Source organism: Pseudophryne corroboree, chromosome 9 (genome assembly GCF_028390025.1).
Source record: "Pseudophryne corroboree isolate aPseCor3 chromosome 9, aPseCor3.hap2, whole genome shotgun sequence".
Taxonomy (NCBI): domain Eukaryota; kingdom Metazoa; phylum Chordata; class Amphibia; order Anura; family Myobatrachidae; genus Pseudophryne; species Pseudophryne corroboree.
Window position 1 is genome coordinate 139,716,840 of NC_086452.1, and position 22,775 is coordinate 139,739,614.

General features: G+C 47.3%; 1 protein-coding gene across 5 annotated transcripts in view; it reads left to right on the forward strand.

Annotated features, from left to right (window-relative positions):
* Nucleotides 1-22,775, forward strand: part of TLCD4 (TLC domain containing 4) — a 175,728-nt gene that overhangs the window by 142,847 nt on the left and 10,106 nt on the right. The window lies entirely within an intron of this gene.

The following is a 22,775-nucleotide window of genomic DNA, read 5'->3' on the forward strand; positions in this document are numbered from 1 at the left end:
AGGAAAAACACAAGGAAAAGGAAGCCAGTGTGGTTTGCGAAAGAAGTACTGTAGCAAATATTGTGAAAGAAAAAAAAGATGGCTTTTAGGAAATATAAGCAGACACAAAATAATGAAGACAAAGAGATATATCGAGAAGGTAATCAGATGTGCAAAGGCACAAGCTGAGGAGAAAATGGCCCAGTCAGTGGGTAAAGGAGGCAAAACTTTTTTTTAGGTATATAAGTGTTAGGTTCCTGGTGCTCAGAACAAGGAAGATGTTGCGTAGTGAGTCCAGAGCACCAGAATGTGACGCTGAAATAAGGTGTGGTGTGGAAATAGCCCCTAGCACCCTACCTCCATTGTTTCACCCGTGTGGTCAGTTCACGCCTGAGTGACTATGGTTTCTTGGGCCCACGGCAGCCGCGTTTGAAGGGCGGATTAGGTCTGCCCAACTCCGATGCCCCCAGGTCTTAGAGTGAGACAAGGCGTGAACCGAGACAGGATAATAACAAGGGGACCTCTAACTAAAGCAAACAGAAGGCTAGGGGCTACTAACAACCCTAAAACTAAATATATGTGCGGCACGCCGCCAAAGGAAAAGAACAACAAAGGAAATGCTGTCCACACGCCGACATAATACTGTTGTGTACCGGCGGTGACAGCATAAGCAGAACCCTCTGCAAAACACCAGTAACAAATATAACCAAAGAGTACTGCGGCCTAGGCCGACGGATGCTGCAAAGCCGCTACTCACGGAACCGGTACAAATACTGGCAAATGGACAGGAACCCCCAATGTAGCCGACACAGACTCTCAGAACCGGAGGACAGGCAGAATCCCAAATGACAGACCGGTGGACACCAAGAAGCCAGATACTCGACCAGGCACAGACAAAGCCACAGGACTTCTGGACAGGAACGCTTCACGGCAGGACAGGGATCAGACACTGGAACCGACACTGGAAGCAGCTAGACAGACACTGCTAGACAGGAGCTCAGGAACTGGCAGGGACTAGCTCAGAACTCAAGAACTATCACCAGCGTCTGTGTATTGCACTGAGCCAGAATATAACAGAGAGTCCTAATTAATTATGTCGTGCAGCTGCCCTGCTGCACAACTGAGAGGTGCAGTATACATGCTCCCATTGGGCGAAATAATCAGGCGCCATGGCCTGGTCTACCACTGGTATGCAGATGATACACAACTGTACTTGTCCTTTGCTCCGGGCACTGATAACCCAATAGCAACCCTAAATGGTTGTCTAGCTGAACTACAGGAGTGGATGAGCGCCAGTTGGCTGCGACTGAACCCGGATAAAACAGAGGTCCTTATGATACGACCGCAACATCAAAGGACAAGACTGCAGCATAGCCAACCAACTGGACTTACACTCGGGGATTCAGAATTACAGACCAGTGATCGTGTGCGGAATTTTGGCGTTGTCCTGGATGGTGGCTTGACACTTAAACATCAGATATCAGCCACAATCAAATCCTCATTCTTTCACCTGAGAAACATAGCCAGAATCAAGCACCTAATTCCCTCAGATGATATGCCAAAAGTCATACATGCATTTGTATCATCTCGTTTAGACTACTGTAATGCCCTCTACCTTGGTCTACCAGCAAAAGAATTGCAGCGCTTACAGCTGGTGCAAAACACAGCTGACAGGCTATTAACCAACCAGCCCCGTTCTAGCCACATAACACCCATCCTCTACTCCCTTCACTGGCTGCCTGTACGATGGCGAATCATCTTCAAGATTGGCTTACTGAGTTTCAAAGCATTACATGACCAAGGCCCAAGGTACCTGAAACAGCTTCTGACCCCATACTGCCCCACTCGATTACTGCGATCTGTAGATGAAGGACTTTTAGCAGTACCTAGAATCTACCGTAATTCATCCGGGGGTCGAGCTTTTAGTCATGCGGCTCCGACTCTATGGAACTCACTTCCCCGCACAGTGCGAGAGGCCCCAACTATAGAATCCTTCAAAAGTAGACTCAAGACTTTTCTGTTTACTCAAGCATTTCCATAATGTCCCTTTTAGTATCTTCATGCTTCTGTATTTTATGAAAATGTACTTCATTATTTTCTGTACTATATTATGCTATGTATCTGTTAAGCGCCTTGAGTCCTATTGGAGAAAGAGCGCTATATAAATAAAATTATTATTATTATTATTATTAACAGACAGGTGAGGCTGAACACATGGGAACAAGCTGCAATTACACAGACTCACCACCGGCAGCAAACAAGAGTCTTCTTAAACCAGAGCAACGGGAAATCCTGGCCTGCAAGACAACTATAAACATAAAATACATAACCAAAATGCAAAACAGGAATGAGCCACAGCCGTGGCTCATAACAATAAGCGAAAGGAGAAAAACAAAAGGTGGAATTATAAAACTAAAGACAGAGACTGGGAGTCTTGTTGAGGGATAAAATGTAATAGCAGATCATCTCAATAATTATTTTTGCTCAGTATTCACTACTGAAAGAGAGGGGAAGGTGGCACAGTTAAGTTGCAGGGATATTCAGGAAAATAAATCAAGTACATATACAGAGGAGAAGGTCCTAACAGAACTCTCAAAGCTGAAAGTGGACAAATCTATGGGGCCAGATGGGATACATCCAAGGATACTAAAATAACTTAAAGAGGTGCTGGTAGCACCATTGACAGAATTATTCAACCAGTCATTAGCTACATGAGTAATTCTAGAAGACTGGAAAAGAGCGAACGTAGTCCCACTGCACAAAAGTGGAAGCAAGGAAGAGGCAAACAACTACAGACCAGTGAGTCTTACATCAGTAGCAGGGAAATTGATGGAAACACTCTTAAAAGAAAGAGTTGTAGATAATCTCAAATCCAGCAATTTACAGGATACCAAATAGCATGGATTCACTGGGGGGAGATCATGTCAAACAAATCTTATTGACTTTTTCGACTGTGTGACTAAAGTAATGGATAAAGGTGGAGCCGTGGATATAGCTTATCTAGACTTTAGTAAGGCTTGTGTCACTGTTCCACATCGCAGACTGCTAAATAAACTTGGAAATTCGGGATTGGATACTAGGATTATTGAATGGATATGATCTTGGTTGCAGGATAGAAAACAGCGGGTTGTGGTAAATGGAGTGCATTCACAGGAGGGAAATGTTACCAGTGGAGTACCCCAGGGATCTGTACTTGGACCAGTGCTTTTTAATATCTTTATTAAAGGGAAAGTATGCCTTTTTGCAGATGACACAAAGGTATGCAACAGGGTAGACACACCAGGTGGGGTAAAACAAATGACTGAGGATCTAGGTAGACTAGAGGAATGGTCAAGAGTGTTGCAATTACAGTTTAATGCCAAAAAATGCAAAATCATGCACTTGGGTCTCAAAAATCCAAAGGCTAAATATAGTATTAATGGCACTATACTGGAATCTACTGAGGAGGTAAGGGATCTAGGAGTCACTATTTCAGGTGACTTAAAGACAGGTAAGCAATGTAACAAAGTAATGAGGAAGGCTAGTCAGATGCTTGGCTGCATTGGGAGAGGAATCAGCAGCAGAAAGAAGTAATAATGCCATTGTATAGCTATTTGGTACGGCCTCATCTATAATACTGTGTTCAATTCTGGAGGCTATATCTTCAAAAGGATATTAATACATTAGAGAGTGTACAAAGAAAGGCAACTAAAATGGTGCATGGCCTACATCACAAAACGTACCCAGAAAGACAAAAAAATCTCAATATGTATAGTTTGGAGCAGAGAAAGGAAAGGGGGGACATGATAGAAACTTTCAAATATATCAAGGGTTTTAACAAAGTCCAGGAGAGAAACATTCTCCAAATGAAGAGAAGCAATAGGACTCGAGGACATGCACTGAGACTGAAGGAGGGAGCTTCAGGGTACATTTGAGGAAAAATTACTTCACAGAAAGGGTAGCGGACAAGTGGAATAGCCTCCCATTAGAGGTGGTAGAGGCTAAGACAGAAGAGCAATTTAAACATGCATGGGATAGACATAAGGATATCCTTACAAAGAAATAAGGATCAAATAAGTTTTGAGATAAAAATATGGGTTAAAAAAAGGCAGACTAGATGGGCCAAGTGGTTATTATCTGCCGTCAAATTCTAGGTTTCTAGGTCCTTGCGCCCTCCCACCCACCCTATGTTGTATAAACAGGACATACACACTTTAATAAACCAATCATTTCAGCAACAGGGTCTGCCACACGACTGTGGCTGAAATGATTGGTTTGTTTGGGCCCCCACAAAAAAATAAGCAATTAATCTCTCCTTGCACAAACTGGCTCTACAGAGGCAAGATGTCATCCTCATCCTCCGATTCCTCACCCCTTTCAGTGTGTACATCCTCCTCCTCACAGAGTATTCATTTGTCCCCACTGGAACAGCATCTTCTCCAGATTTTGTGGAAGTAACCTCCTACGCCGATCGCTGACAAGGTTACCGCCTGCACTAAACTCTCTTTCGGAGTACACACTGGAGGGTTTGTGCAAGGGCCTCCTAATTGCCTCTTTTTTCCTGCCAGTATACATACGGACTGTCTGACATGCCTACTTAGATGCTGTCACCCATATAATCCTCCACCATTCTTTCGATGGTGACAGCATCATATGCAGTGACAGTAGACATGTCAGTAATTGTCGGCAGCTCCTTCAGTCCAGACAAGATGTCAACCCTTGCTCCTGACTGCCCTGCATCACCACCAGCGGATGGGCTCGGAAATTTTATCCTTTTCCTTGCAGCCCCAGTTGCGGGAGAAAATGAAGGAGGAGCTGTTGACGGGTCACGTTCCGCTTGAGTTGACAATTTTCTCACCAGCAGGTCTTTGAACCTCTGCAGACTTGTGTCTGCCGAAAAGAGAGATACAACGTAGGCTTTCAACCTAGGATCGAGCACGGTGGCTCCATCCACAAGTCCCACATACTTAGCGAAATCACTCTATCTTAGCCCCTCCTTCAATTTCTCCAGCTGCCTCTCTAAAAGTCTGATGAGGGGATTGACCTGACTCAAGCTGGCAGTGTCTGAACTGACTTCACGTGTGGCAAGTTTGAAGGGTTGGAGAACATTGCACAACACGGAAATCATTCTCCACTGCGCGTGAGTCAGGTGCATTCCCCCTCCTTTGCCTATATCATAGGGGGATGTATAGGCTTGAGTTACCTTTTGCTGCTCCTCCATCCTCTGAAGCATATAGAGTGTTGAATTCCACCTCGTTACCACCTCTTGCTTCAGGTGATGGCAGGGCAGGTTCAGGAGTGTTTGCTGGAGCTCCAGTCTTCGGCACGCAGTGGCTGAATGTCGAAAGTGGCCCGCAATTTTTCGGGCCACCGACAGCATCTCCTGCACGCCCCTGTCGTTTTTCAAAAAATTCTGCACCACCAAATTAATTGTATGTGCAAAACATGGGACGTGCTGGAATTTGCCCCGATGTAATGCACGCACAATATTGGTGGCGTTGTCCGATATCACAAATCCCTGGGAGAGTCTAAGTGGGGTAAGCCATTGTGCAATGATGTCCCTCAGTTTCCGTAAGAGGTTGTCAGCTGTGTGCCTCTTACAGAAACCGGTGATACAAAGCGTAGCCTGCCTAGGAACGAGTTGGTGTTTGTGAGATGCTGCTACTGGTGCCGCTGCTGTTGATGCTGCGGGAGGCAATTCATCTACCCAGTGGGCTGTCACAGTCATGTAGTCCTTAGTTTGCCCTGCTCCACTTGTCCACATGTCCGTGGTTAAGTGAGTACAACCGCATTTTTCAGGACACTGAGGACACTTTTCTTAATGTCCCTGTACAGTCCGGGAATCGCTTTCCTAGTGAAGTGGAATCTAGACAGGATTTGGTACTGGGGTCACAGTATGTTAATCAACTGTCTAAATCCCACTGCACTAATGGCAGATACCGGACGCACGTCTAACACCAGTATAGTTGTTATGGCCTCAGTAATCTGCTTTGCAACAGGGTGACTGCTGTCATATTTCATCTTCCTTGCAAAGGACTGTTGGACAGTCAATTGCTTAGCTGATACAAGTACTTCCCCTCTGGGATGACGATCAACTCCCAGCAGCAACAACAGCAGCGGCAGCATCAGCAGCAGAAGGTGTACCACTTAAGGATCTTCCAGAGGATTCCAGATTAAGAGAGGACTTGTCAGCCATGCCAGTGACATGGCCTGCAGGACTACTTACGTTCCTGACTGAGGAGGAAATTGACATTGAGGGAGTTGGTGCTGTAGCTTGCAGGAGCTTGGGCAGTGGTGTCGAGAGAGGGGGGGATGGGGTACAGATTACCCGGGCATGCCAGGGGGCCCGGGCCAGAGCACACCAGTAGCCATTTTTTTTGTGGGATATTTTTTTTTCTTTATTATAAATCAGTGGACGGGCGTGCGAGCAGTGGTCAGGAGGGGGATGTATGTATGTCTCACCTGGCTGTTTGTCCCTCACAGCCACTTCCAGCCGCCGCACCGCTGCTAGCGAGTCAGTCTCTGCAGCCGCCTCTTCAAAATCAGCAAGCTCCGGGAGGTGGGCAGGGACTGGGAGAGGCAGGCATGCAGCTGGCTGGGCGTGGCCAATGGGTTTAAGAAGTGTCGCAGCTCAGTTGTAAGAATATGCAGCTAGGCTGCTCACCTCGTCGGGAGCTAGTCTGTTATGCTGCGACACTGTGAGCTGAGAACTGTGACTGTCTTATAAATTCTATATAAATATTCTATAATACATGCATCCATACATTACCATTAGTGTTAGTATTATATATATATAGAGAGAGAGATCGATCTATATATATTTCTATATAGATATATATTGTATAGATATATATATTTACCTACTGTATATACATACCTCCTAACTATCCCAATTTTCACGGGACAGTCCCATTTTTTGGGGACTGCCCTGTGGGCCACAGTGTCCCGCAGTGGGGGTGGGGCAGTTGTGAGGCTCCTGGCACTCTGCTATTCACGGGAGACAGAGGGGCTGGGGGCATGGCAGCAGCTCACAGAGCGCTGGCCATGCCCCCTAAGTGACGTATTTGAGAGGTGTTGCTTGCAGACGCATCATCCCTGCTGAGCAATGCCCCCTTTTCCCTAGGCCACGCACATGCCGGAGTCCTGCTTACACCTTCCTCAATGTTGGGAAGTAAGTATGTATATATAGAAATAGATAAATATACATCCTGTGTCCACACCCACGGTGGGGGGGGGGGGAGTTTTTGCACTGGTGCCCATGATTTCTCTTGGCAGCCCTGAGCTTGGGTACAAGAGGAAGAAGGGATATAGGTGTCAGTGGACTGCTTACGCTCTTACCCGAAGTTTCTAAACTTGACAATGACTTATGATGAATGCACTGCAGGTGACGTATAAGGAAGGATGTTCCTAGGTGGTTAACGTCCTTACCCCTACTTATTACGGATTGACAAAGGCAACACACGGCTTGACACCTGTTGTCCGTATTTGTGGAGAAATAATTCCACACCGAAGAGGTGGCTTTTTTGGGGTTTTGCCTAAGCATGACAATGGGCTTTCTCATCATACGGACAACAACTGTCTCCACTGGTGCCTTATTCAAACAAACCACATCACCATCAGAATCCTCATCAACTTCCTCCTCAGCGCCAGCTACACCTATATCCTCCTCATCCTGGTGTAATTCTACAGTGACATCCTCAATCTCAATATCAGCAACAGGACTGGAGGAGCTCTTCCCAGCTGTTGTAGGGGGCGTGTAAATGGTGGTAGGATCCTAATCTTTCCATACAGTCTTGGGAAAGTCAGGCCTAGACATCGCAACCGGGGACACACTTGGACTCTCCTTGGTGATTTGTGATATCTCTGAACGCACAGTTGTTTTCTCTGAGGTCCTAGTGGATGCTGGGGACTCCGTAAGGACCATGGGGAATAGACGGGCTCCGCAGGAGACTGGGCACTCTATAGAAAGATTTAGGACTATCTGGTGTGCACTGGCTCCTCCCCCTATGACCCTCCTCCAAGCCTCAGTTAGATTCTTGTGCCCGGCTGAGCTAGATGCACACTAGGGGCTCTCCTGAGCTCCTAGAAGAAAGTATAGTTTAGGTTTTTTATTTTACAGTGAGACCTGCTGGCAACAGGCTCACTGCATCGAGGGACTAAGGGGAGAAGAAGCGAACCTACCTAACTGGTGGTAGCTTGGGCTTCTTAGGCTACTGGACACCATTAGCTCCAGAGGGATCGAACACAGGACCCGACTTCGTCGTCCGTTACCGGTGCCGCGCCGCCGTCCCCCTTACAGAGCCAGAAGCAAGAAGGTGGTCCGGAAAATCGTCGGCTGAAGACTTCTGTCTTCTCCAAGGTAGCGCACAGCACTGCAGCTGTGCGCCATTGCTCCTCATGCACACCACACACTGCGGTCACTGATGGGTGCAGGGCGCTGGGGGGGGGCGCCCTGAGCAGCAATATTAACACCTTGGCTGGCAAAACTAACACCATATATAGCCCCAGAGGCTATATAGGTGTATATTAACCCCTGCCAGAAACGATAAAATAGCGGGAGAAAGCCCGCCGAAAAAGGGGCGGAGCCATCTCCCTCAGCACACTGGCGCCATTTTTCCCTCACAGCTCCGCTGGAAGGAAGCTCCCTGGCTCTCCCCTGCAGTCCTGCACTACAGAAAGGGTAAAAAAGAGAGGGGGGGGCACAATTTAGGCGCAGTATATATATTATATAGGCAGCTATAAGGGAAAACACTCTGTATAGGTGGTATCCCTGTGTTATATAGCGCCCTGGTGTGTGCTGGCATACTCTCCCTCTGTCTCCCCAAAGGGCTTTGTGGGGTCCTGTCCTCTGTAAGAGCATTCCCTGTGTGTCTGCTGGGTGTCGGTACTGCTGTGTCGACATGTATGATGAGGATAATGATGTGGAGGCGGAGCAAATGCCTGTGAATGTGATGTCACCCCCTGCGGGGTCGACACCAGTGTGGATGGACTTATGGAAGGAAGTACGTGACATTGTCAGCTCCTTACATAAAAGGTTTGACGACATTGGACAGTCGGCTACTCAGCTTGTGCCTGTCCAAGCGTCTCAAATGTCATCAGGGGCTATAAAACGCCCGCTACCTCAGATGACAGATACAGATGTCGACACGGATACCGACTCCAGTGTCGACGATGATGAGACGAGTGTACCCTCCAATAGATCCACCCGTTACATGATTGAGGCAATGAAAAATGTTTTACACATTTCTGATGATACCCCTGGTACCACAATAAAGGGTATTATGTTTGGTGAGAAAAAACTACCAGTAGTTTTTCCTGCATCTGACGAATTAAATGAGGTGTGTGAGGAAGCGTGGACTTCCCCAGATAAGAAATTGATCATTTCTAAACGGTTAATGGCTGCGTACCCTTTTCACGCCAGAGGATAGGTCACGCTGGGAAACACCCCCTAGGGTAGATAAAGCGCTGACACGCTTATCAAAGAAGGTGGCATTACCATCTCCGGATACGGCCGCCCTAAAAGAACCTGCTGATAGAAAGCAGGAAAGTACCCTAAAAGCTATATACACACACACACTGGCATTATATTGAGACCCGCTATTGCATCAGCTTGGATGTGCAGTGCTGCAGCTGCGTGGTCAGACTCCCTGTCGGAAAACATTGATACCATGGATAGGGACAATATTTTGCTAACGATTGACCATATAAAAGACGCGGTCTTATACATGCGTGATGCACAGAGGGATATCTGCCGGCTGGCATCAAAAATAAGCGCTATGTCCATTGCCGCCAGACGGGGTTATGGACTAGGCAATGGTCAGGTGATGCCGACTCCAAGCGGCACATGGAAGTTTTACCCTATAAAGGGGTGGAACTTTTTGGGGAAGGTCTTTCGGACCTCGTTTCCACAGCTACTGCTGGGAAATCGACTTTTTTGCCACAGGCTACCCCACAGCAAAAGAAAGCACCGTATTATCAGGTACAGTCCTTTCGGCCCCAGAAAAATAAGAGGGCTAGAGGCTCATCCTTTCTGCCGAGGGGCAGAGGAAGGGGGAAAAAGCTGCAGCACACAGCTAGTTCCCAGGAGCAGAAGTCCTCCCCTGCGTCCGGTAAGTCCACAGCATGACGCTGGGGCTGCTCAGGCGGAACCGGGAACGGTGGGGGCACGTCTCAGGTTTTTCAGCACACAGTGGGCTCTCTCACAAGTGGATCCCTGGGTCCTTCAAGTAGTATCTCCGGGGTACAGGCTGGAATTCGAGACGTCTCCCCCCCGCCGTTTCCTAAAATCTGCCTTGCCGGCAACTTCCTATGCCAGGGAGGCAGTGTTGGTGGCTATTCAAAAACTGTATTCACAGAAAGTGATTGTCAAGGTACCCCTCCTTCAGCAAGGAAAGGGTTACTACTCCACAATGTTTGTGGTACCGAAACCGGACGGTTCGGTGAGACCCATCTTAAATTTAAAAGGCTTGAACACTTATATCAAAAGGTTCAAGTTCAAGATGGAATCGCTCAGGGCGGTTATTGCGAGCCTGGAGGAGGGGGATTACATGGTCTCCCTGGACATCAAGGATGCGTACCTGCATGTCCCCATTTACCCTCCGCACCAGCAGTACCTCAGATTTGTGGTACAAGACTGTCATTATCAGTTCCAGACGCTGCCGTTTGGGTTATCCACGGCACCGAGGGTCTTTACCAAGGTAATGGCCGAAATGATGATACTCCTTCGCAAGAAGGGAGTTTTAATTATCCCGTACTTGGACGATCTCCTGATAAAGGCGAGGTCCAAAGAACAGTTGATAGTGGGGGTGGCACTTTCTCGGGAAGTGCTACAACAGCACGGCTGGATTCTCAATATTCCAAAGTCACAGCTGGTCCCGACGACACGTCTTCTGTTCCTGGGAATGATTCTGGACACAGACCAGAAAAGAGTGTTTCTTCCACTGGAAAAAGCAGAGGAATTGTCATCTCTGGTCAGAGACATCCTAAAACCAGGAAAAGTGTCGGTACATCAATGCACACGAGTCCTGGGAAAAATGGTAGCTTCATACGAAGCAATTCCATTCGGAATGTTCCACGCAAGGACGTTCCAGTGGGACCTGTTGGACAAATGGTCCGGGTCCCATCTCCAGATGCAACAGCGGATAACCCTATCTTCCAGAACCAGGGTGTCGCTGCTGTGGTGGCTGCAGAGGGCTCATCTACTAGAGGGCCGCAGATTCGGAATACAGGACTGGGTCCTGGTGACCACGGATGCCAGCCTTCGGGGCTGGGGGGCAGTCACAAAGGGAAGAAATTTCCAAGGACTGTGGTCAAATCAGGAGATTTCTCTTCACATAAATATCCTGGAGCTAAGGGCCATTTACAATGCCCTAAGCCAGGCAAGACCCCTGCTTCAAAACCAGCCGGTACTGATCCAGTCAGACAACATCACGGCGGTCGCCCATGTAAACAGACAGGGCGGCACGAGAAGCAGGATGGCTATGGCAGAAGCCACAAGGATTCTCAGATGGGCAGAGAATCATGTGTTAGCACTGACAGCAGTGTTCATTCCGGGAGTGGACAACTGGGAAGCAGACTTCCTCAGCAGTCACGACCTCCACCCGGGAGAATGGGGACTTCATCCAGAAGTCTTCCAAATGCTGGTCAACCGGTGGGAAAAACCACAGGTAGACATGATGGCGTCCCGCCTCAACAAGAAGTTGAAAAGATATTGCGCCCGGTCAAGAGACCCTCAGGCGATAGCGGTGGACGCTCTAGTGACACCATGGGTGTACCAGTCGGTTTATGTGTTTCCTCCTCTACCTCTCATACCAAAGGTACTGAGAATAATAAGAAGACAAGGAGTGAAAACCATACTCGTGGTTCCGGATTGGCCAAGAAGAGCTTGGTACCCGGAACTTCAAGAGATGCTTGCAGAGGACCCTTGGCCTCTGCTGCTCAGACAAGACCTGCTGCAGCAGGGACCCTGTCTGTTCCAAGACTTACCGCGGCTGCGTTTGACGGCATGGCGGTTGAACACAACGGATCCTGAAGGAAAAGGGTATTCCGGAGGAAGTCATCCCTACCCTGATAAAAGCCAGGAAGGATGTCACCGCAAGACATTATCACTGCATTTGGCGGAAATATGTTGCTTGGTGTGAGGCCATGAAGGCCCCGACGGAGGAATTTCAACTGGGTCGATTCCTGCACTTCCTGCAAGCAGGGGTGACGTTGGGCCTCAAATTGGGGTCCATAAAGGTCCAGATTTCGGCTCTGTCGATTTTCTTCCAGAAAGAACTGGCTTCACTGCCTGAAGTTCAGACTTTTGTCAAAGGAGTTTTGCATATTCAGCCTCCTTTTGTGCCCCCAGTGGCACCTTGGGATCTCAATGTGGTTTTGGCATTCCTAAAATCACATTGGTTCAAACCACTTAAGACTGTGGATTTAAAATATCTCACGTGGAAAGTGGTCATGCTGTTGGCCCTGGCGTCGGCCAGGCGGGTTTCAGAATTGGCGGCTTTGTCTTGTAAAAGCCCTTATCTGATTTTCCATATGGATAGGGCAGAATTGAGGACTCGTCCTCAGTTTCTCCCAAAGGTGGTCTCAGCTTTTCACTTGAACCAACCTATTGTGGTGCCTGCGGCTACTAGGGACTTGGAGGATTCCAAGTTGCTGGACGTAGTCAGGGCCCTGAAAATTTATGTTTCCAGGACGGCTGGAGTCAGAAAATCTGACTCGCTGTTTATCCTGTATGCACCCACCAAGCTGGGTGCTCCTGCTTCTAAGCAGTCTATTGCGCGCTGGATTTGTAGCACTATTCAGCTGGCGCATTCTGCGGTAGGCTTACCGCAGCCTAAATCTGTAAAAGCCCATTCCACACGGAAGGTGGGCTCATCTTGGGCGGCTGCCCGAGGGGTCTCGGCTTTACAACTTTGCCGAGCAGCTACTTGGTCAGGGGCAAACACGTTTGCAAAATTCTACAAATTTGATACCGTGGCTGAGGAGGACCTGGAGTTCTCTCATTCGGTGCTGCAGAGTCATCCGCACTCTCCCGCCCGTTTGGGAGCTTTGGTATAATCCCCATGGTCCTTACGGAGTCCCCAGCATCCACTAGGACGTCAGAGAAAATAAGAATTTACTCACCGGTAATTCTATTTCTCGTAGTCCGTAGTGGATGCTGGGCGCCCATCCCAAGTGCGGATTGTCTGCAATACCTGTACATAGTTATTGTTACAAACATCGGGTTTTGTGGTGAGCCATCTCTTCAGAGGCTCCATTTGTTATCATACTGTTAACCGGGGTTCCTATCACGTGTTATATGGTATGATTGGTGTGGCTGGTATGAGTCTTACCCAGGATTCAATAGTCCTTCCTTGTTGTGTCAGCTCTTCCGGGCACAGTTCCTGAGGCTTGGAGGAGGGTCATAGGGGGAGGAGCCAGTGCACACCAGATAGTCCTAAATCTTTCTATAGAGTGCCCAGTCTCCTGCGGAGCCCGTCTATTCCCCATGGTCCTTACGGAGTCCCCAGCATCCACTACGGACTACGAGAAATAGAATTACCGGTGAGTAAATTCTTATTTTTTCCTGTGCTTTAACAAGCGTATTTTTTTTTTGAGAGGGAGGAGGGCTTCCATTGTCATGAGAAGCTGAGCCACCAGTCATGAACATAGGCCAAGGCCTTAGCCTTTCCTTGCCACTTCGTGTCGTGAATGACATATTGCCAATTTTACGTTTCTCGGAAGATAATTGTTTTTTCTGACTATTAATTTTTGCTTCTTGGATTTTACATGCCCTCTATGACATTGGGTATCGGCCTTAGCAGACAACATTGATGGAAAAGCATCATCAATGTCATGACTGGTGGCAGCAGCAGCTTCAGCACTAGTACTAGGAACTGGAAGTGATTCCTGATCTTCCACTATTTTTTTCTCCAAATTGTTGTTCTCCATTTCACAGGACAGCACCCCTTTATTATTACAGCACACAGAACAGTGCCCCTTTATTTTCACAGCACCCCTGTATTCTTACAGCATACATCACCAGTGTAATGTTATTTGAACAGCAGCACCCCTGTATTTTACAGCATACAAGAGCAGTGTACTTGTTATTTTTAACAACTGCACCCCTGAATTTTTGCAACATACAGGGCCAGTGTAAAGTTTTTTGAACAGCAGCACACCTATATTTCTCTAACGTCCTAGAGGATGCTGGGGTCCAGATTAGTACCATGGGGTATAGACGGGTCCACTAGGAGCCACTGGCACTTTAAGAGTTTGAGAGTGTGGGCTGGCTGCTCCCTCTATGCCCCTCCTACCAGACTCAGTTTAGAAAATGTGCCTGGAGGAGCCGGTCACAGCTAGGGAATCTCCATAGGAGTTTCTTTAGTTTTATTTTTTTCAATAGAGTTTAGGCACAGGGAGGCTGCTGGCAACAGCCTCCCTGCTTCGAGGGAGTAAGGGGGGGGGAGTAGTGTCCGCCCTAAGGAGTCTGAGCCACTATCTCCGCTGACAGGACACTGAGCTCCTGAGGGGATCGAACGTTCGCCGCCACAGGGGATTGCTCACCCCAGCAGCATGCCGCCAACCCCCTTACAGAGCCAGAAGACTTCCGTGGCGAGTTAGTCACCGGCCCCCTAGAAGGAGAGGAGGTGGTGTAATAGACTGTGTAACCTATTAAGGTGCACAGTTAGCGCTGGTAAGGGGTGTTGTTTATCTTAAAAAGCGCTGTGTGTGGGTTGGCTCTAAACTCTGTGTCTCTCTTGGCATTCTTGGGGGGAAACTGCCATTTCCGTGTGTGTGTGTGTGTGTGTGTGTGTGTGTCTGTGTCTGTGTGTGTGTGTGTGTGTGTGTGTGTGTGTGTGTGTGTGTGTGTGTGTGTTGTCTCACAAAACGCCATGTCTAGGGACTCTGTCATATGCTGCAGAGGATATGTCCTCTCAGGATGATCCCATTCCATGTAATCAGGATTCCTCTGTTTTAGCACAGATTCCAATAAGAGAACCTGAGTGGTTAACCTGTATTAAGGGTATGATCTCTCAGATTTCTACTAGGGTAGCACAGAATGAAACTGCAACTCAGGTTTTACAGAACTCTATGGCTGTTTGGTCCGGGTCGGCACCTTCAGGGCCTCCTGGCACTCACTCTCAAAAACGTGCTCTTGCCCAGGTTATGCAAGATGACACAGATACCGACTCTGACACAGTAGACGGTGATGGGGACGTGCTGAGGGGGATGGCATCTCTTGCAAAAGGGGTGTAGTTGATGATTGAAGCCATTAGAGATGTGTTAAATATTGCTGAGGAGGCTTACTTCACGGACAATAAGAAAGTCTTGCTAACCTTTCATGCATCTAAGGAGTTAAATGCTATATTTGAAAAGTCCTGGGAAAACCCAGAGAAAAAATTCCAGATCCCAAGAACAGCTCTGGTTGCTTTGCCCTTCCCTGAGAGGATAAAAAGAAATGGGAAAACCCACCCATAATTGACGCATCTGTATCCAGACCGTCAAAGAAGGTGGTTTTACCTGTCCCGGGATCTGCCGTGTTGAAAGAACCGGCTGATCGCAAGATTGACACTACGCTCAAATCCATATACACGGCTTCGGGGGCGATACTACGGCCTACCATTGCCTGTGCATGGATTTCTAAAGCTGGATTTACGGTGGAATCCATGAAAGACCTGGGTTCGATGGCTGTAGGGATATCTTCCATGTCTGTCTCAGCTCGTAAAGGACTCTGGCTGTGCCAATGGTCTGACGACACGGAATCCAGGAAAGGCGTGGAGTACCTACCCTACACAGGTCAGGCTCTATTTGGGGAAGCGCTAGATGCGTTGATTTCCACGGCAACTGCGGGTAAGTCAACTTTTCATCCTTCTGCTGCGCCTGCTACGAAGAAACCCTTTTCTTCAGCTATGTCACAGTCCTTTTGGACTCCTATATCAAGAAAGAATAAACCGCACAACACCTTCTTTAGAGGAGGGCAGGCAAAATCCAAAAAACCTGCTACTGCAGGCTCCCAGGACCAGAAGCTTTCTTCTGGTACATCAAAATCATCAGCATGACGGTGGACCGCACGGCCTGGAGGAAGGACCGGTGGGCGCGAGGCTCAGAAGGTTCAGTGACGTTTGGGTAGCGTCGGGCCTCGATCCCTGGGTGCAAGATATTGTGTCCCAGTGGTACAGGCTGGAATTTTAAGAGCTCCCTCCTTACCGTTTCTTAAAATCAGGCTTGCCAGATTTGCTGGCAGACAGGGCAATCCTACTGGAAGCCATCCAAAAATTGGAAGGGTGACAGGTCATTGTCCCAGTTCCACCTCATATGCGCAACAAGGGTTACTATTCGAACATTTTCGTGGTACCAAAACTGGATGGTTCGGTCAGGCCCATTTTGAACTTAAAATCGCTAAACCCCTTTCTGAGGGAGTTCAAATTCAAAATGGAGTCTCTGAGGGCGGTGATATCAGGTCTGGAAGAGGAGGAATTCATGGTATCACTGGATATCAAGGATGCGTACCTCCACATTCCGATTAGGCCGCCGCATCAAGCTTTTCTCTGATTCGCACTGTTAGACAGTCATTTTCAGTTCCAGGCCCTGCCATTCATCCTGTCCACAGCACCGAGGGTATTCACCAAGGTGATGGTGGAGATGATGGTTCTCAGGGGGTGAACATAATTCCGTATCTGGACAATCTGGTGATAAAAGCATTGTCCAAGGAGAAGCTGTTACAGTCCATCCTTCTCACGACCCACCTACTCAGGGAGCACGGTTGGATCCTGAATCCTCCAAAATCACATTTGGAGCCAACCAGGAGGTTGTCCTTTCTGGGAATGATCCTCAACACGGAAGTGCAGAGGGTATTTCTCCCGGAGGAAAAAGAGTTGGTGATACAAGCAATGGTCCGGGATGTCCTGAAGCCAGCCTGGGTGTCGCTTCATCAGTACATTCGACTTCTGGGGAAGATGGTGGCCTCTTACGAGGCTCTGCAGTACGGGAGGTTTCATGCTCGACCCTTCCAACTGGATCTCCTGGACTAATGGTCGGGATCTCATCTGCACATGCACCAGAGAATTTGTCTGTCACCAAAGGCCAGGATTTCACTCCTTTGGTGGCTACAATTACCTCACCTTCTGGAGGGCCGCAGGTTCGGGATTCAGGACTGGATCCTTCTAACCACGGATGCAAGTCTCCGGGGTTGGGGAGCAGTCACTCAAGGGGAAACCTTCCAAGGACGGTGGTCAAGTCTGGAAGCCGGCCTACCTATAAACATTCTGTAACTAAGAGCCGTCTACAACGGTCTTCTTCAAGCGGCTCATCTTCTGCGAGATTGAGCCATTCAAGTGCAGTCGGACAATGTAACGACAGTGGCTTACATAAACCGACAGGGCGGAACGAAGAGCAGAGCTGCAATGTCAGAGGTAACAAGTATCATCCTCTGGGCAGAAAAACACGCATTGGCGCTGTTAGCAATCTTCATTCCGGGAGTAGACAACTGGGAAGCGGACTTGCTCAGCAGACACGATCTCCATCCAGGAGAGTGGGGACTCCATTCGGAGGTGTTCACAGAGGTAACAGATCTTTGGGGTGTACCTCAAATAGACATGATGGCCTCTCGTCTCAACAAGAAGCTTCGGTGGTATTGTTCCAGGTCGAGGGACCCACAAGCCATGGCGATGGACACCTAGTGACTCCGTGGGTGTTCCAGTCGGTGTACGTGTTTCCTCCACTTCCACTCATTCCAAGAGTTCTAAAGCTCATAAGGAGAACAAAAGTTCAGGCAATCCTCATTGCTCCAGACTGGCCAAGAAGGGCTTGGTATGCAGATTTTCTGGATCTACTGCTGGAAGAACCGAGGCCTCTTCCTCTTCGGGAGGACCTGCTGCAGCAGGGGCCGTTCGCTTATCAAGACTTACCACAGCTACGTTTGACGGCATGGAGGTTGAACGCCAGATATTAGCTCGGAGGGGCATTCCGAACAAGGTTATTCCTACCCTGATACAGGCTAGGAAAGGAGTAACGTCTAAACATTACCATCGCATTTGGAAAATATATGTATCTTGGTGTGAGTCCCAAAAAAATCCTACGGTGGAGTTTCAACTGGGACGGTTTCTACTCATTCTGCAAGCAGGTGTGGATATGGGCCTCAGGTTGGGATCCGTAAAGGTCCAGATTTCGGTCCTATCCATTTTCTTCCAGAAACAATTGGCTTCCCTCCCGGAGGTTCAGACTTTTCTGAAAGGGGTTCTGCACATCCAGCCTCCCTTTGTGCCGCCTACGGCGCCCTGGGATCTTAATGTGGTGTTACAGTTCTTCCATTCGGATTGGTTCGAGCCTCTACTGCAGGTTGAGGTCAAGTTTCTCACGTGGAAGGCTGTCACTTTGTTGGCCTTAGCTTCTGCTAGACGTGTGTCGGAGCTGGGGGCTTTGTCTTGTAAGAGCTTCCATGAAGATAGAGCTGAGCTCCGGACACGTCCGCAGTTCCTTCCGAAGGTTGTGTTGGCATTTCATATCAACCAACCTACTGTGGTGCCAGTTGCTACTGACTCCTCAGTTTCATCAAAGTCCTTGGATGTTGTAAGGGCTCTGAAAATGTATGTGAAGAGGACTGCTCGTCACAGAAATTCAGACTCTTCTGTTTGTCCTGTATGATCCCAAGAAACTTGGGTGTGCTGCTTCTAAGCAGACAATCTCTTGCTGGATCAGGTTCACTATCCAGCATGCGTATTCTTTGGCAGGATTGCCGTGTCCTACGTCTGTTAAGGCCCACTCTACTCGTAAGGTGGGTTCTTCCTGGGCGGCTGCCCAGGGTGTCTCGGCTTTACAGCTTTGCCGAGCGGCTACTTGGTCTGGGTCGAACACGTTTGCAAAGTTCTACAAGTTCGATACTTTGGCCTGTGAGGACCTGAAGTGTGGTCAATCAGTTCTGCGTGAGCCTCCGCACTCTCCCTCCCGTTCTGGGAGCTTTGGTACATCCCCATGGTACTAATGTGGACCCCAGCATCCTCTAGGATGTAAGAGAAAATAGGATTTTAATTACCTACCGGTATATCATTTTCTCGTAGTCCGTAGAGGATGCTGGGTGCCCGCCCAGCGCTTCGTGATCCTGCAGTACTTAGTTAGTACTTAGGGGGTAATTCCAAGTTGATCGCAGCAGGAAATTTTTTAGCAGTTGGGCAAAACCATGTGCACTGCAGGGGAGGCAGATATAACATGTGCAGAAAGAGTTAGATTTGGGTGGGTTATTTTATTTCTGTGCAGGGTAAATACTGGCTGCTTTCTTTTTACACTGCAAATTAGATTGCATATTGAACACACCACACCCAAATCTAACTCTCTCTGCACATGTTAAATCTGCCTCCCCTGCAGTGCACATGGTTTTGCCCAACTGCTAAAAAAATTCCTGCTGCGATCAACTTGGAATTACCCCCTTAGTTCAGTACTGCTTAGTTCTTGGTTAAATACTGTTTTGTTACTTGGTAAGTAATATTGTTCAGCCATTGCTGATGTTTCAGACTAGTTAGCTTGGTTTGCCTTGTGTGTGAGCTGGTGTGAATATCCACTATCTGTGTAAAATTGTTCTCTCGAAGTTGCCCGTCTCCTCGGGTACATTTTCTAGACTGAGTCTGGTAGGAGAGGCATAGAGGGAGGAGCCAGCCCACACTCTCAAACTCTTAAAACTCTAGTGGACCCGTCTGTACCCCATGGTACTAATGTGGACCCCAGCATCCTCTACGGACTACAACAAAAGGATTTACCGGTAGGTAATTAAAATCCTATTTTTACAGCATACAGGAGCAGTGTGCTTTTAATTGTTAGCAATTACACCCCTGAATTTTTACAACATACAGGGCCAGTGTAATGTTATTTGAACAGCAGCACCCCTATATTTTACAGCATACCGGAGCAGTGTGCTTGTAATTTTTAACAACTGCACCCCTGAATTGTTATAGCATACAGGGCCAGTGTAATGTTATTTGAACAGCAGTACCCCTATATTTTACAGCATACAGAAGCAGTGTGCTTTTATTTTTTAACAACTGCACCCCTGAAGTTTTACAACATACAGGGCCAATAGCACCTCTATATTTTACAGCATACACGAGGAGGACAGTGCCCCTGCACCCTGTACAACACAGTGACAGCCAGGACAGCAACACCCATGTACAGCTGCAGCACCCGGCCGTAAGAGCAAATGAAACACCAGTGACAGCCAGTCTGTCTCCCTCACTCTCCAAGTCCGGAGTGAAAATGGCGGCGATGCGCGGCTGTTTATATGGGATCCAAAACCAGCGCGAATCCAACAGCGGGATGATGACGTTTTGCCTCGTTCTGCTTCCGAGTCTGGCGGGAAGTCCCGAGCCGGACTCGTATCCGAGCTCAAAACAGGATGTTTGGGGGAATTCAATTCTCTGGGAACCGAACCTGCTCATCTCTAATATTAAGTAGATCAAAGATTACAACAGAGACCAAAGTATCCACATCATAAAATTACAGCGAATAAACAGACTAAACGTTGGGTCCATACACAATGAAACATAGATATGATCCAATTTTAAACCTTAATTTGAGAACAGAAGAGAAAAAAAATGTCCACCTATGCCATACTTGCCTACCTGACCCTCTCCATGAGGGAGAAAATGCTCTGTTCCTGGAGTTTCCTGGTAATGTATGATTGCCATAACCTGTGGTGAAACACCTTTCTTATCAATTAACTAGCTCACCACAGGTGATGGCAATCATACATTACCAGGAAAGTCCAGGAACAGAGCATTTTCTCCCTCATGGAGAGGGTCAGGTAGGCAAGTATGACTTATGCAAAGGCAAGGCAGGCTGGAGAAATATGAAAAAGCAACTGAAAAAGAAAAAAAATGAGAAGGAGAAAGAAGAGATGAATCCATGGGATGAGTCTACTGACTAAACCTAAAGAGAAAACAAAAGAAAGGCATTTAATTAAATCTATATGCAACGCTAACTATTACAAGGCGAAAGGGGATGGGGTATTTTAAGGATCTAACCATGGGATCCATATTTTATCAAATTAATTGGAAGAATGATAAAAGATGCCAGTTATGTATTCCACGCGGTAGACGTACCAGATGTGGGATAAAGTAGACTGCATAGGAGGAGAAGCAATTTGCTTGCAATCAGCCGTTAACTGACACATCATTGCAAAGACAACATGAAGCATCAGGTTTTTTTGGTGTAGGGAGATCCAGAGGAAGAAGAAGATATTTAAGGTCATAAGGAACAGTAGTATTAAGTAAACTATTTATAAGACTAATAACTTCCTTCCAATGACTTACTATTTTAGTACAGGACCACCATATATGCACAGAATCTCACACAACACAGTATACCAGACAGGTATTCATTTGGTAAACTACAGAAAGTCCACATGAGGTACAAAATTTGTTTGCAGCATTCAGTAGCATTGAAGTGCTCCCATAGGACACATTAAAGTAAAGGGGAAATTCTCCTCCTTTGCCACCAAAGGGCTTTAGCTTTGTGCTGTCATGTGACCGTGAGATCAGGCTTTTTATATACCCTCCAATAAATATGAAAAGGATATATAAGTATATATAAGTGCTCCTTTACGAAACATGTATGCAATTTACATATTCCGACTTCTGTGTGATGACTTCCGGTTTCCAGTTCCCGTGGTGGAAGTCAAACAGCGGGAATCCACAACAGATCTTTTGGACCCAATTTCCAGTTCTAACCTTTAACTACCAATCAGTAGGTAAACACATAGCATCTTGCACCTAAAAAAGGATTTGCATCCAAAACGCATTGTGCTGCTGCTATGACGAATGGACCCCCACATTGGACTCCACAGATGACCAGGCTAGCCTAGCTAAACTGGCCTATTATCCAGGACCTTTAGCTACCTGTATGATTGCTCACACCACCAGGTACTAAGGGTATCAGCCAAGAGGATTCCCATTCTTATCTTGTCATTGTTGCACTATATTTATGCCTATATATTGCTGCTATGGTGAATGATCCCCCCACATTGGACTCCATAGATGATCAGCCTAAGCTAGGTGGTGTGTAGCTAAGCTTGCCTACTATCTGGACCTTTAGCTACCTTTATGCTTGCTCACACCACCAGCCATTAATGGTATGAGCCAGGAGGACCTCCCTTATTTCACTGTTGCACTTTATCTGTGTAATTATTACGTATTTTATGACGTTTGCACTTATCTTTGCCACTGTTATGCTGAATAAATGTATTTTCCTTTTTAAATCAACATAGTGTACTTGTTGCTGAAATTTGATACAGTACATAGTGATATGCTAAACTGAAGGTAGTATGCATCTTTTGGAAAGGAGCGCTTATATATGCCAACCTACAGTTTTCATATTTACATGTACTTACTGCAAGTTATTGGTGTGATTCTTGCTTCGGTGGTATTATAGCTGCATGTTTTCTGTTTGCTGCGCACATGAATTTTCCCTGATTTGCTTTTATACCCTCCAATAATGACTGGGAGACTCACAAATTTAGTGACTTTGGTGTAGGTAATGCACTCTTATAACTTAGTCTCCCACTGATCACATTTTAGCATTTTGCTGAAGGTTGCGGGCCTGTGATATCACAACTCCCGCTTCCTATCACTCCCACAACTTTTACAGGGATGTGTCATCGTGTGTCTTCCCCCTCCACCAGTCTCTCCTAAAGGGGAGCGGCACAAAGTAGGTACGTATGGGCTTTGGTTACTTCTAACATCAGATCTTATTTACAACTAATTACATTATAGTATGTCATTATCCTGCAGTGTTACCCTATTGTGTGTTATTATTTATCTTGTTTATACAGTGCTTCCTCTTTATAATGCCAC